This window comes from Drosophila elegans, unplaced genomic scaffold, assembly GCF_018152505.1.
Source record: "Drosophila elegans isolate 14027-0461.03 unplaced genomic scaffold, ASM1815250v1 contig_133, whole genome shotgun sequence".
Taxonomy (NCBI): Eukaryota; Metazoa; Arthropoda; class Insecta; order Diptera; family Drosophilidae; genus Drosophila; species Drosophila elegans.
Window position 1 is genome coordinate 182,667 of NW_024545499.1, and position 13,468 is coordinate 196,134.

Consider the following 13,468-nt stretch of genomic DNA (forward strand, 5'->3'; position numbering starts at 1 on the left):
TGCTTTGTATAATTTTGTGTGAAGTAATCGATATACAAAGTCGAATATTACACTTGATTTGCAATTTAAAAACTTCGATAAAATCACCCCTTTGCTGGGGGTTTGACTGTAGAAGTTAGCTTGAAGACCGCTGTTATGTCAGTGCAGCTTATTCTTTTGGCCAGCAGCTTTTGGCGCTGACAACTAGCGCAAAATGCCAAAAAGGACACGTACGTAATGAACACAAACACGTACGAAGCAGCACCAGCAGCAGCAGCAGTAGCAGCAGCAATAGCGACAACGCTCGAGACTTGGCCCAGAGATAGGACCTGGCTTAAAGTTTCAGCTGGCAAAGTTGCAACAGCGCAGATGAGGCGAAAGGCAGCCGGCAGCCCTTGGCCAAGCACGAACGACGGAAGAAAAAACTCAAACTTGCTGGCAAAAGTTTTGCACTTGCTGCATTTGTAGTTCCTGCCGCCAAAGGGCGTCGAGGCATTGGTATATGGCTAGGGATGAGGTTGGGCTTGGGGTTGGGTTTTGAGCTAGGACTAGGTTCTGGGAATGGGCTTCGAAACTCCGGGCTGGGTATGTGCAACCGGCATGACGCTCAACGCACAGCGGAAGTTGCCAACCCGTCTTGTCGACTGTTGCATTTTGGGAGGTGCGAGCTGCCAACTGGGAGCGGAGATAAGCACCGAAAAAATAGAACCGCATGTGATTTTCCGGAAACGCATAGGAACATATACACATTTAAAATAGATCTTAAACTAGTTTAATATCAAAATTTTAAAATGTCAAATACAAACAAAAAAATCAGTCAGAAGTTTGCAACGCAGTGAAGGAGAATTTCTGACCCTATAATGTGTATATATTCTTGATCAGCATCACTAGGATAGTCGATCTAGCCATGTCCGTCTGTCCGTCCGTCCGTCTGTCCGTCCGACTTTCCGTCCGTCTGTCCATCCGTTTATACGCAAACTAGTCACTCAGTTTTAAAGCTATCTGCATGAAAGTTTCCTAAAAGTTTTCTGTCTATTGCAGGTAGTACATAAGTCGGAACCTCGAAAAATGTATCAACTTTATTTTCTGATAATCCGGTATCCAACTTTTTTCAAGGCGCCTCCGCAGATTTAAGGTCACCGGTCATTATTTTTTTTTTAATTGTTTGTTTCAATATTTAAAAATTGTATAATTTAAAAAAATACTATTATAGATGAATTATGAATATTATGAATTCGAAGTATTTTAAATTTCAATTAGCTTAAGTATTCATATTAAACAATATTTCAACTTAGAAATGATGCTATTAAAATTATATCATTTTGAGACTAATACCCTCCCACTCAAATAAAATGTTATACAAATGTTTATATAAAAGTATGCCTTAAAAATTGATTTTTAAAAATGACTCGATATCGAAATGTTGCAAAAAATAACAATAGATTCTGTCAAGGAGTAAACCGAAAAATAACAAAACTTAAATGGACCTCCATCGCATTTTTTTCCGTGCACGAGTTAGGAAACGCTTGTGTGTAGTTGCTGTTGCAGGCGTTATTGTTATTGTTGCTGGTGCTGGTGCTGCCATTGTTGCTATTGCTATTGCTGTTGGTGTTGTTGTTGCTGTTTCTGTCCTTCTTGTTGCCAGTTACAAGTGCCGTTTGCTTAATTTTTATGCACTTGCCTGGGTGTGCGTGTGTGTATCTCTGGCAGAGCGTGCGCTGGTGTTTGTGTAGAGCAGTTATTGCTCTTGTTGGTTTTCTGCATATTTACTTGGCGGTGGCTGAGGGGAAGAAAGGCGAACACTTGCGTAAACGAGGCTACGCTGCTGCCCCGCCAAGTTTCGCACAGTTGAAGGGTAAACTTTCCGCTGGGCTGCGCGGCCTTGGCTAAGTTCAGACACTGACATTGTGACTTCCGTGCCAGCCGCCCACAGCCACGATAAATGAACCCGAAATTGAAATTTAATGTAGCATCATCAGCTGCAACGGCGAAAGCAACATCTGCATGCGCTCGATTTGCATATGCAGCTGATGGGATTTATGGCAATTTACCACCACGCGATCTGATTTCGCTGAAGTGGGAAGTATTACGTATTAACAGAGCTACTTATATACCGGCGTGCACATTGTAATGTCATCATCATATCTATTATTGTCAAATGTGCTACTGAACGCGCGTTATGAATTATTTATACGGTGCTTTATATTTATTTTGTGCAATTTTTTTCTCAATTCACATAATTTTTCACAACTTTTTTCATTTCATTCACAAACAAAAAACGAATTCAATTTGAACCATAAAATATTCCTTTCAATTTTATATTTAAATTGTCTAGAACTGTTTTTTCTATTCTAAAAGAAAAACTTATTAATTGACGCCAAGTAAAGTTTCATATTGTTGGTATTTTTATACATTTATCTATGGGTATTATATTAATCCTTTTATCCCCCTTTCAATAAAAGGCTTTGATAGTCATAGATTTACCTGTGCAATTTAGTCTTACTAATTAACATTGCAAATGCAAAATAAATGTTAAAAAGGAGGGAATTAAACCATTTGTAATGGAAATGTGTACGTGAAGAAGAAACCCAATAAATAATGCCAGCAAAATCACTTGTGTTTTGAAACGAATTATAAGGGTGTTTAAATGTATGCAATGAAAAATAATGAATAAGTAATTTTACAAGATATCCAAGTACAAGTGATTTCTGCAGTCGCTCCCAAAGTTTTGTTATAACCGCAGCTGTTAACCATCTGATGATAGCGAAGCAGAAAGTCAGGAGTACATAGACTACAGCTGTGTCACCCTGAAATCAGAATTCATTTCATTATGGCCAAGCCCTGGCAGACTGGGAATGATCTCATGGTGAGTAATTGTTGGACCCTTTATCGGATGGAACAGTGTTGCTAGTTCAGCACTGGTCCTCCTGGTCCTTGCATGTCGTGGCCACCGACATCCTACCACGCCTTTTTCGCACCTTTCTGGCTTTGCTTTGTGCCGCTTGCGTGCTTGTTTCAGTTTCGTTTTCGTTTTCGTTTCGCCATTCATCGGTCTTGGTTTCGGCCTCGATTCGCCTTTTTACCTTTAAAAGTCTACACGCAGACGGGTTCTCTTTGCGTTTTTGCCAATAGATGATTTTCTGTTTACCTTATACAGTGAAATGGCTTGCGTTGCACTCTTATACACGCACTCTTATACCAGTACCCCTCGCGTCACGTATACGCAGCGTGGTCTGTAGAGTTAGGCCAATCTTATCAGCACGTCAAACGGGAGGATGGAAAGTTGGGGATGGAGGCATTGGAGGGGTTGCATTTGCCGGTAACTTCGTGCCGTCACGTTCCTTTTGGCTGTTACTGTAACCAGTTTCCCTCATTATTATGAACTCTTTTCCCATTAACTTCCTCTGCTCGTTTATCTTTTTTCTGTTGCCGTTGGCACAGAGCGAGTAAACAGAATCGAAATGAGCACTAGATAGTTTTTTCTGCTTAATTTGAGCAAAACTGGGTGAAATGAAATGGTTTAAATTGTGCTCGCTGCCCCCACCAAAAACAAAATTGGTTTGTAACTATGACATATATCTTTTCTGTATCAAAATGATTTTGATTTTCTATAGCCTCCATGATATGATAAGCCAAAAACTTATTTTAGTCTATTAAATAAACTAATATCCATCACTTAATCTCATCTTTTTGCACTTATCTATATAACACTTATTGCTGATAAGTTTTGTGGTTTCAAAATTTAACTTTAGTTATTGAGAAATGTCACCACTCTTTATATAAATGTATTACAAATAAATACAAATAATAAAATTGAAAATTAATAAATAAGGAATTTTCATTCATAGTAACAGTTTTTAAGAAAGTATAGAATATTTGATCTAGTTTTTCCTTGTGGTATAATTTTCCGTTTTGGCATCCGGCAGCAGTCGGGCGTTAATTAGCGGTTATCATATTTCTGCTTGGTTGCAAACATCCAGTTAAGCGACTCATTGCAATTCACCTGCACTCGTTTATTGGAATTTATGGCGTGCCTCGGCGACTTGCCACCTGACTTCCACCCTAGACCACAGCAATCGAAATGAAAGGCAAACCGGCACGCCAGCTAACTACGAACTCCACTGGCATTTCCGGCCAGGTCATGTCCAAAAGGCAGGACCAACCCATTTCCTCACCCCCCGATTCTCTGGCTGGGCGTTGCGTGCCATTTAGCCGCAAGCTGTCATTTTATTGTTAGCCAAATACAAATCAAAGTGCGCTAATAACAGTCAACAGCAGTGGCTCCTTCCAAGTGGGCGTGGCAGCTCGGCCATGGCATGCAAGGCGAAAGTTGACACCTACCGCCCACTCTGGAGGCGGTGGGCGGATGCGGTGGGCGTTGGACGATGGCTCGGTGCTGGGTGGTGTTTCGGGCGCCAACTTTATGGAGGCTAATTCCCTCTGATTGCAGTGCAAAACTGTGAAATTAAAATTCAGCGCGTGCTAAACCTTCTGGGCAACAATAGTTCTCTATGCACGGGTGCACATGGAAAAATGAGCTGTGTTTTTGTTGCAAATCAGATAATCATAATATGTCAACACAAATTAGAGTCCAATTATTCGCCAGTTCTTTTATTCTTGGGCAAAAAATAGCTTTTCTTAACTGTATTTTTGTGTGAAAAGGTGCCTTACAAAACAATTGATATCTGTAAATAAATCAAAAATATAGTATATGTTAGAAAGTAAGTAAATCATAAAGAGAAAAAAAGAAAATGGTGAACTCCATAATTAAAACAACTACTAAACTATTTTATTAAATATTATTGTAAATTACTTTAATGGGGCTGCAAATATTAGTAAAATAGCTTTCAAATAACCTTATTGTTTTAAGAAGATGTCAATTCTAATTTTTGTTCGTGTAATTGTGTTGACTTAGTTCCGCCTGCTCTCGTAGTATGTCTACTTTCGGGATTTTGTTAATTTTCGGCACGTTCGTGGGCTGCTTCGCTGCATTTATATCTTCATTCAGAGAGTGCTGGCCATGTTAATGAAGTGACTAATGGCCGGCACAGCCAGCCAGCTCGCAAACGGAAACAGATTTTGCAGCTGACCGAAAATGCCAGCTTTAAGTGGGAACTCCTCAATGCATGAGTTTGGCACATGTTGACCAAACTTGAAGGACTCAGCTCAGCCAAATCCTTGAGCTCGCTCCAGCACAGCAATTACACATGCTTGAAAAGCGCAGAAAGGCAACCCAATCCCGACCAGAAACCGAATGGGGAAATGGGTGAGGGCTAGAGTTACAAAGGAATCCGCATGTTGCAGCTGTCGAGTTGGCCCCCGACCAATATATCAGATGTCAGTTGGGCTTTGGCAGCATTTGAAATGTCCAGGGATTCCAGACAGCCGAGTCCGGGAACATAAATTGTATCTGCCACCCCGGGCTCAGCTCCATTCCCAGCCCAAGCCCAAGCCCCTGCCCTGCCGATAGCCCAGTGTGATTGTGATGAATGCCGGCAGCAGGTATAAAGGTATCAAGGTATCATGTGTTCTATGCGTTGTTTGTGCCCTGGCCAAAGCAAAAGCAAAGCAAAGGCAAAACAAATAGACGCAAAATCCCAAATTAATTTGCAGTGACCGAGCGGCCGGCCAGGCACATTTCTTGCACAATCAGCAGCCGTAACAAATGGCGGTGCATATATCAGAGCCACACCACACCACACCACACCATATGCCACAACACACACGCCACACACACACACACCACACACCAGCTAATAAAATGGCCCCATTATGCAGGTAAACGAAGCAGGCCAGCGATCCTTTTGATGTTTTTATGCCAAAGCATTTAATATCAATTTTCAGGTCCCGACATGCAACAGGGCCGAACATGAACCGGAACTGACCCCGCCGCTGACCTCACGTACTCGGACTCGTATCTGAATCGCCTTTCGTGTGTCTAATCGCTAAATGGCCGAAACAAAATAACAAAAACAGCCCGGGCAGGAATAATGTGTGCTCCAATTGTTGCACGCTACCATGCAAGTGGAGCTGGATGTATGCGATACACACATTACCAACTGGACACGCCCTCAAATTGCATGCTCTCACGATAATAGCTTACTTTGCATACAAATTGTTGGCAGCGCCTGCGGTAAAAATTGGCTCAAAATAGCCCAGTCTCATGTCAAAGTTGGCAATAAATTTGTAATACTTGCCAAAAGGCGAGCAAACTGGGCGTTCTCGGCCCCACCCACCCCAAGAAAGGGTTAACAAAGCCAGGCCACCTTGGTGAATTTAGTTTGCGAGACCATAAATTATGTCGGCCGCACAAAATAAGATTCCTAAGCCATAACCAGAATATTGACAAGAGCTTAAAGTGCTCCAACAAATTTTAATTGCCGCCCGGCCAAGACAATCCACATTCGCAACAACCTTTAGGATTTGGGAACACCGGAAAAAACGATTATAAAATTATAAATTATACCGATCGATATATAAAATTCTTCTTCTTTATATATAATTTGAATTACTTTTCTTTTCTATCAGTATTTTTTATGTGTGCCCATCGTTCATTTGTTCAATGTTTAAAAGTATAATAAATTATATTAAAAACTAAAATTATATCTCAAACCAAAGATGGATTATGAAGTTTCACTTGTGAATAAATACTACAAATAATATTTCTCTGAACTTAACACTAAAGTACCAAAATCCTTACAATGTTAAATTAACAATGACTGCCAACAAATCGTTCTACAAAATTATTAAGATAAGAATCAAGACATTTCTATTGTTTAAGTTCATATATGATTTGTTTTGATCATTTAAAGTCAAACATTTTTTGTGTGTTAAGTTCATATAACATGTGGCCCCGGGAGTTCCGTTAGTGCGAATTACTTCCAGGACGACGTAGTTTTATTATTTTAATGCTTTATTTATTATTATATATTTGAGTTAATTACAAACTAAGTGTTGTGTGGTGTTTTAAACTTTAACGAGTTTACAAAGTGGAGTGTGTCTCTGTGGACTGCTTAGCGTGAGATTTCGGCATCAACTGACTTTATTAGAGTTTTTCTCTCTTGATCTGTTAAACGCACGCATACATTAGCGATCTCTCTCTGTGTTGTCAGAACTGACGTCCACTCCGTGTGTTTCTCTGTTCTTGCTCTTCTGGTTTATTCCTGATTCCTACATTCGGCCCTCCTGACGTGGTGTTCGTCCCGAACTCCTTCATAAACTCAGATACTGTGGAAGTTTTCAAAGGTCCTTCGCTATCTCCCACTTTCTCCACATCATACCTGCCATGCTTGTGAACTTTGACGACCTTATAGGGACCAAGATACTTTCCTTTCAACTTTAAACCCACCCCATACTGAGTACGTTTAATCGCAACTAAGTCATTGACTTTGTATTGCTTTTCCTCTTTCCTTTTTGAATCAAAAGCTCTTCTGTTCTCCTCCTGTAAAGCTTGAATGTTTTCCCTGGCTTGTTTGCGTATCTGTTCACGCTCTTCGTCCAACTCTTCTATCAAAGACTGCTGCACCTGTTCTTTGAGTTCTGCAATGTCAACTACACGCATGTCCACACCTGTTAGCAACTTGAACGGGGTTACCTTTGTGCTCCTAGGCTCGATATTGTTTATTAGCTGCTGTACTCTACCCACATGTTTGTACCAATTTCCTGGATTTTCTAGGCTCATCTTTGACAACATTGGCACCACGATCTTATGCATTCTCTCAACCTGCCCGTTACCTCGAGGTACACCTGTAGCGATCAATAAATGCTGGATCTTCTCATTCTCGCAGTATTCCTTGAATAAGTGCGATGTGAAAGCTGCACCACGATCTGACACGATCCTGAAGGGATTTCCAAATATTATGGCCTGCCTGTCTAAACAGTTTAGCACCTCCTCAACTCCAGTACTACGCGTCGGATACAACCAAACGTATTTCGAAAATGCATCGACAACTACTAAGATATGATTATATCTTTTCTTGGTGGTCTCCATCGGCCCTACGTGATCTATGTGATAAGTGACTAAAGGTTTGTCCCCCTTATCGATAGGATTTAGATATCCTTCCTGTTTTCCGGATTTTGCGTTAACCAAGATGCACTCCACACAGCTGCCTACAACTTTAGCTACTTTATCCCTCAACTTTGGAATGAAATAGGATTTCTCCACCAGCTCCTGTGTTTTCTTTGCCGAAAAATGACCTTGCTTATGAGCAATCTGTATAATCTCAGTCTCCATTTGAGATGGAATTACAATCAACTCTCTGTCTGGGTTTTTAAACAATATTTGATTGACGATGTAATAATCCTCATGCCCCTTTGTTTCAACTAGATTCCTGATTACCTTTGTCCACTCGTCTGCCACCTGAGCTTCCTTCAACTTGTGCATTACACTGTCAGTCAACACAAAACAAGCTACTCGACTCAGTGCGTCTACATGCCTCATCTTTGTACCTGATCGATGTTCTATCTCGTAATCGTAGTCTTGCAGATACATTGCCCACCTAGCCACTCGCAACGGAACTTCTTTCTTTTTCATCGTCATGGCGAACGCGTTACAATCTGTGATGATTTTGAACTTCGTTCCCAAAACATAAATTCGCCATTTTGTCAACGCTCCTATGACTGCTAGGACCTCCAACTCGTATGAGTGATATTTTTCTTCACAAGGCTTAGTTTTTCTACTCATGTACATGACAGGGTGTAAATGTCCATCCTCTGGATCCTTTTGTAGAAGAACTGCCCCAAAACCAAACTTCGACGCATCCGTGTGTATTTCTGTAGCCAATCTAGGATTGTACAGTTTTAAAACTGGTTTGCTAGTCAACGCTGTCTTTAATTGCTCGAATGCTACCTGCTGTAACTCCTTGAACTCAAACTTTACATCCTTTCTCAGCAAATCTGACAATGGCTTAGCTATTACTGCGTATCCATCCACAAACTTCCTAAAATATGATGTCAAACCAAGAAATCGCTGTATGGCTTTTTGATTAGACGGCACTGGAAAGTTTGCTACGGCCTGTGTTTTCTCATCACTGGGTGTGATCGAACCATTTTCGATGATATATCCTAGAAAATCTACCCTGCTCTGCAAAATTTGACACTTGGTCCAATTGATTTTCAGCCCGTTCTGTTCTGCGACCTCAAGAACTCTTTGCAGCTTTTGTATTCCCTCTACGACATCACTGCTTGGGATTATAATGTCATCCATGTAAACCACTGCGTCACCGTTTTTGATGAGCTCCCTGAGAACTGCCATTATAAAACGCGTAAAAACTGCCGGCGAGTTTGAAATGCCAAACGGCACATACAAGAACTCGTACTGTCCGTTCTGTGTAACAAATGAGGTATACTTTTGGGAGCCTACTTCTACCGGAACATGAAAATAACCGTTGGTCAAATCCAGTGTCGTAAAAATTGTCGCTCCCTGTAACTTCTCAATCACGTTGTCCATCTGTATCATAGGAAAATTGTCCCTCACTATTTTCTCATTCAATTTGCGATAGTCACAACACAATCGCTTCTGGCCATTCTTTTTTGCCACAAGTACGATCGGAGAAGCGTACTCTGAAGTACTGGGCTTGATTATCCCTTGTTCAAGCCACTCCTGAACCTGCTCGTCAACTACCTTTTGTTCACTAAAAGCGATACGTCGAGGATGCTGAAAAACTGGCACATCATCGCTTAATAAAATCTTCATCTCGACTGGACAATGAACATTCCTAATTGGTTTGTATTCGTTTATCATGCGTTTCACAACACCTCTCTGCGAGTGCGGCAAATGTAAAACGTCTACCTCTAGCTTGCTTTCTGCCTGCTTCATGGTCATCATACACAAACTCTGAAATTCATTCAGCAGCTCTGAGCATGAACTTCCGTTTTTCTCTTTCTCACGAACTTCAAACTTTTGTCCTTTACCGACCCGACTGTCTGATCTTCGAACCAACTCGGTTCCGTCCTTTGTCACTTTCATATCGACACTATCTAGAAGAGTTCTACCTAAAATTGCATCAAATGCCATGTCTTCGTCCGATATAATGTGAAACTCAACGTTGAGATTGATGCCATCAATCTGCACTGGTATTGTCAGGCTTCCAAAAGTCACAATTTGGCTTTCCCCAATTCCTGTCAAACATTTTTCACCTCCTGTTAGGTTTTCTACTCCGAGCCTTATAAAAACGTTGCGTCGCAATAAACACAAGTCTGCTCCTGTATCTACTAATCCTTTGAAGGTTACTTTCCCAAACGAAACATGCTTCAACTCCAATCCCGAAGACGTGAATGTGCTTGTTGGCTTCTCCCTGCCTTCCATCTGCACTAGATTAGTTGCCTTTTCCTGTTTAGTTTCTAGCTCGACCTTGCACTGGGCTGCTCTATGTCCTGGCTGGTTGCACCTAAAGCACTTGTTGTCTCTCTTTGGACAATCCTTCTTGATGTGAGACTCATCACCACAGTTAAAACATTTCCTAACCTTCTCAACTGCTTTCACTGTCTCCTTTTCACCTTTATAAAAGTGAGAGTCATACTTGACGTGCTTCACCGATCCTCGCATTTTCTGATATGCCTCGATTTGAACTTTCAGCTCCTTTAGCTTCTTGGCTTGATAAAGTAAAGCCTTGTTTCCTTTCGAGTCTGGAATACCGTCGACAAAGTATTCGATCAAGCTTTCATCGTCTAAATCAATTGGCTTCGCCAATTCCATTAACGCGTACAGGTACTCTTGTAACGTTTCGGTTTTCTTTTGTTGTCGCTTGCCAAGTCTACGATGAACCTCTGCCGATGTAACTTTAACCCCAAATTCTTCTAGCAATGCAGCTTTCAGTGAGCCCCAATCGCCAATTTTACGCTGACTACGAACGTAAAGCTTAGCCGCTCCGTTGAGTAATTGTTTTGCATATATAAACACCTGCAACTGACTCCATTCAACCGTAAGTGCACACTCTTCAAGTTCCTCGATCCACTGATTAATGTCAGGTGAACCAGTTCCCGAAAACTGTGACACACTCCCCTCTACATCCTTTAATGTAAACCACGATCTACCTGTGTTCGCATTTCCAATTCGACTGTTCTGTTCGCTTACAATTCGATTTTCCCTGTGCGCACCATTTCCTGCACCTGCACCTGCCTGGTAATTGTCTGAATTCACTGATGTAAAAGATCCATCCTCATCATCATCCACTTCAATCGCAACTTCATCGTTTTCATCAGTTTGCAAACCATAGTGAGCAAGTAGTTTGTTTTGCAATTCGCCTTTTCTTCCGGTTGTACTAAGACCTAGCTCTGACAACTTAGCGCGCAACTCTGCCACAAGCAGTGCCAAAATCTCTTGCTTGTTCATTTTTACTTAAATATAATTATAGAATATAAGGATATAAAATATAGTGCTTATAAAATACAAAAATGTTTATCAAATCCGCCTGCACGGCAAAGTTAAGTTTTTTATATATATACTGGACTTTCAAACTGTAAACTGTACTTTACTTTACTCTAAGTTAATGTGAAATGAATGTCAAACTTAATACTATGTTAACTTAAGCTGTTGACACAACAGTCCGACTGCAGGCACGCAATCTGTTAAATTTCAAATTATTTCCTACTCTCCAATTAGACCAACAAGAGGTCTTTAAAACAAAATTGGTCAGTGCTGCTCTCCACTTCTCTTTTCTGGCACAGCGCCTTCTGCCAGCCAAGTTGCAAAAAATCTTGTCTCGCCTCTCGATGTTATCTCTGTCACTCACCAAATTTCTTCAACCGTTTTCTTTCACCAGCCCAGCAATACAGCTTTGGATTTGTACAGTTGCCTCATCAGAAATGTCTTCTCGCCGTGTCACCAATACAGCTTTGGATTCTTCTCGCTGCCTCACCAGATATGTCTTCCTTCTTTCGCTTTGACCAGCCTCCTGACGCCCGTGTCCTCGCCCTCTCCTGACGCACAACTTCTGCGATCCGCTTGCCACTGTTTCCGCTCCACGCCCTCCACCCTGTCCAGATGACCACCGCCAACGATCCTGCCTCTCGCTTGTTGACGTTCACCACAAAGTCTTTACGCTGCCTCCAGAATGGCACTCGCTGTTCAATCGCCTTCTTTGTCAGTTTCTTGCCTCTTTCATTCGTTGCGCCAAAAACGAATTTCACAACTGCTCGAATGATGCGCAAACCCGCCGTCTCGTTTTCACTCACGCTGCCCTGCTTTGCAAATTTGTTGTCTTTCTTTTTTGCGCAGCACACTTGCTTTAGTTTATAACTGTCTGCAACGACAATTCACAGAGTTTTTTCCACTTTTTTACCACACGACTAAGTTTAGAGACTTAGGTTTTTAACACTCAACTAAGTTTAGTGACTTAGGTTTGTAATAGTTCCAAATATTCCGGCTGAGCCCCCCAAATTTGTGGCCCCGGGAGTTCCGTTAGTGCGAATTACTTCCAGGACGACGTAGTTTTATTATTTTAATGCTTTATTTATTATTATATATTTGAGTTAATTACAAACTAAGTGTTGTGTGGTGTTTTAAACTTTAACGAGTTTACAAAGTGGAGTGTGTCTCTGTGGACTGCTTAGCGTGAGATTTCGGCATCAACTGACTTTATTAGAGTTTTTCTCTCTTGATCTGTTAAACGCACGCATACATTAGCGATCTCTCTCTGTGTTGTCAGAACTGACGTCCACTCCGTGTGTTTCTCTGTTCTTGCTCTTCTGGTTTATTCCTGATTCCTACATAACATATGATATTCATATTATGCATCAGATTCTATTACATTTTTTTTAAGTGCACAGTTAAACAGCTCTTTAACACGGTATTCAGGGGCCTAGCCACAGAAGCATCATATCCAGTCTGGAAAAAGGAAGGATAACACAGTGGGGAATTTCAATTTAACACCAAAGGACACCCTATGATAAATTGGCCGATACAAAGAGTTATGAACACGAGGTGACCCCAATAGGCATTTAAATATAAATCAAATGCTTGTAGTAGTCCCCCGCTAGACAAACGACCATTGCCAAGGTCAACTCGGGCCTTCCTGTTGCCTGTTGTGTTCGTCCGTTTTTATTAACATAAATTGGGAGTGTGATGCCGCTTTGATGAATCGGAGCGGAGCAGATCCCAAATACGAATAATATCAATGCGATTTCTCTGCCGATTTGCCAGGGCTTTGTTTTTGTGCAACAGCGAAAAAGGAATAGGAATTGGAATAGGAATCGGGGCTGGATGTGATAAATGGATTTCACGTGGCGCATGATAAATGTTAATTCGTCAACAAAAGCCAAGCGGCAAGCAGCTGCTGATGGCCCCGATCCAGCTCGTTTTCCTCCAGACCGGCCGAGACATTGACCTTTTGCCCGATGCCACATGAGGCTGTGGGTTAGAAACACTTCACGAGCACATATGTGTGGCACACATACCTCCTCCGAAGGATACAAACAAACTTGACGTCACCTCTCCAGTCCTGTGCCAGGTACGTTCCAAACAATCAATGTAATTACTTAATGCAGGTCC